The 3151-nt window shown below is 36.4% G+C and overlaps 1 non-coding gene across 1 annotated transcript; it reads left to right on the top strand.

The window, feature by feature from the left end:
- The first annotated feature begins 1050 nt into the window (after positions 1–1050).
- LOC131822406 (U11 spliceosomal RNA) lies at positions 1051–1183 on the top strand. The gene has a single exon (XR_009350264.1). It is a non-coding gene; the product is annotated as a U11 spliceosomal RNA (small nuclear RNA).
- Positions 1184–3151: the final 1968 nt, after the last annotated feature.

Raw genomic sequence — 3151 nt, 5'->3', positions numbered from 1 at the left:
GTGTTGAGTTTTTTAAGCTCTTTGTGTATTTTGGACACTAAGTCTTTATCAGTAACTTCACAGGATACAAAACAATGTAGAGAAATCTGTTTCATTTCCATACTCCAATAATGAAGAATAGAGAAATCGAGGAATCAGTCCCATTTACAATTGCACAAAAAGCCCTAAGATACCTAGGAATAAACCTAACCAAAGAGGTAAGAGATCTGTATTCTAAAAACTATGGAACACTTACAAAAGAAATTGAAGATGACACAAAGAAATGGAAAAACATCCCATGCTGACAGATTGGAAGAAAAAAAATGTCATTAAAATATCTATATTACCCAAAGGAATCTGCACATTTAAGGGAATCTCTATCACAAGGCTGCCAGTATTTTTCACAGAGCTAGAACAAACCGTCGTAAAATCTGTATGGAACCACAAAAGACCCCCGATAGCCAAAACAAGCTTGAAAGAGAAAAGCAAAGGTGAAGGCATCAAAATTCCAGACTTTAATTTATATTACAAAGCCGTAGTGATCAAAACAGTATGATACTGGTATAAAAATAGACACATCCGTCAATGGAACAGAATAGAAAACCCAGAAACGAACCCACAACTATATGGTCAGCTAATCTTAACAAAGCAGGGAGAATATCCAGTGGAAAAATGACAGTCTCCTCAAAAAATGGTGTTGGAAAACTAGACAGCAACATGCAAAAGAGTGAAACTGGACCATTTTCTCACACCATGCACTAAAATAAGTTCAAAATGGATGAAAGACCTAAATGTGATACCGGAAGCCATTAAAATCTTAGAGGAGAACAGAGGCAGTAATCTCTTTGACACCAACCACAGCAACTTCTTACTAGAAATATCTCCTGAGGCAAGGGAAACAAGAGCAAAAATAAACTATTGGGACTTCATCACAATAAAAACAAACAAACAAAAAAACCCAAAAGCTTCTGCACACTGATGAAAACAATCAACAAAACTAAAAAGCAGCCTATAGAATGAGAGAAGATATTTGCAACACAGTATTTCTATCTTTAAAATGGCCAAGTACTAAAAAAGGACTTCTGTTGTGAGTGGCACATGTAGGGCAGCTCTATTGCTCTTCTTGCAGAACTGACATCAAGAGATTTCAGAAATGTAATTTTTGGTACCTGGGCAGCTGGTGATCATTGGTCCCTGTGCTTCCCCCAAGAAAATAAAATACAGAATCAAGGGATACATGGACCCTAATGTTTATAGCAGAATTATAAACAATATCCAAACTATGGAGAGAGCCCAAATATCCATTGACTGATGAATGGGTAAAGAAGATGCGGTATATATACTCGGCCACCGAAAAGAATGATATCTTGATATTTAAAAAGATGTGGATGGAAAACAGATGAACATAAGGGAAGGGAGAAAATAAAAAAAAGTGAGGGAAACAAGCCATAAAAGCCTCTTAAAGATAGAGAACAAACAGAGGGTCTGAGGAGGGAGGTGGGTGTGGGATGGGCTAGATGGGTGATGTGTATTAAGGAGAGCACCTGTTATGATGAGCACAGGGTGTTGTATGTAAGTGATGAATCACTGAATTGTACTCCAGAAGCCAATATTGCACTGTATGTTAACTACCTAAAATTTAAATTAAAAAGAAAAAAAAACAGAAAAAAGTCAATTAGCCAACTTTCATTAATTAATAAGGTGTTTCATCTTTTATTACTCTTGTGTTAAGGACTGTGCTCTAACAAAGCATATAGGCAAGAAATAGGGAATATAGAAATAAATAGGAAGGAATATAGGAATAAATATAGAAAGTAAATAGGGAATCTATTGCAATATGGTAAGACAATTGCCAGAGTTATCTAGGAACAGAATCTAACTAGGTAAACAGTGCCAGGAATGTTTCTTGAAGGTAATATTTAACCTGAATCCTGAAAAATGTATAGAATTTGGTTATCCAGGTGAAACGAGAGGTGAATAGGGAGAGCAGCATATATAAAAGCGCAAAAGCGGGACAGAATATAAGGAGTTTAGGGAGTGGCATGGCATTCAAGATAACCAGCGGGTAAAGAATAGAATGGAGAGATAAGGCTTGAGAGGTAATGAGAGCCCAGATAGCTCACCACACTATATAAGGGATTTAGGGGATTAAACTTTATTATGTTTGCAGTGGAAAGTGATATCAATTTGTAAGTTATGAGTCTGGTGGCACTATGGAAGATAGATAGACTAAGAGAGATGGACTGACTGCAGAGAACTGGGTAGGAGGTTATTGTAGTAGTTCAGTTGAAAAATTGTGACTTGAACAAAGATAATACTAATGAATATGGAAATGAAGAATTTGGCTCAAGAGATACTTGGAAGGTTGAGCTAAAAATAATCAGATATGGAAGGGTGAGAGAGTTAAAAAGAGTCATGGAATACTAAAAAATTATGGTGTTAATAACTGAGGTAGAAACAAGAACAGACACAGGCAGAGGAAAGATGAAATTTTGATATGAGTTTAAAAGGAAAGATGAAATTTTGATATGAGTTTAAAAGATATGTAGCACATCAGAGTCGAGATCATATTCTTTAGGAAGTTGGATAGGAAAGTTCAGGAAAGAACATGGTAGATGAAGATTTTCATGTCATTAGCATTGAGGTGAAACTTGAGATTGTAATAAATGATGTCAACTAGGGAGTGAGAAAATAAGAGATCCTAGGAGAGAGCCTTGAAAAACACTAATGTTTAAAAGCAGGTAGAAGAAGAGAGCTTCTGAGGGAGGCTGAGTTGGCTAAGCCAGAGAGGATGTCAGCTGTTAAAATCCATAAAATGTTTCTGGAATTGGAAAATGACCCCAGGCCTCATTCTGCCTTCTATCTTCCCTTGCTGCTCTGGTTTTAGCTCCTGGTGATTGGCTTGCTTTATTTTCTTGCAAGGTCAGTTTTACATTTATATGGAAATTTGCTATAATATATCCAGATTTTGGTTTGTGGAGCAAGAAAGTGTTTCAGAATACTAATCCACCACATTGTCAGGAGTATTCCACTGTGTTTCTTTTAAAATTAAAAATGGCTGGTTACAACTTGATAAGAGACATTCATGCAAAACCTACAGCCAGCGTCATACTTAAGGTGAAAGACTGAATGCTTTCCCTTAAGATGAAGAACAAGATGTCAGCTCTCACCA

Source organism: Mustela lutreola, chromosome X, assembly GCF_030435805.1.
Source record: "Mustela lutreola isolate mMusLut2 chromosome X, mMusLut2.pri, whole genome shotgun sequence".
In the NCBI taxonomy this organism is placed as follows: domain Eukaryota; kingdom Metazoa; phylum Chordata; class Mammalia; order Carnivora; family Mustelidae; genus Mustela; species Mustela lutreola.
This window is presented reverse-complemented; position numbering and strand designations above follow the sequence as displayed.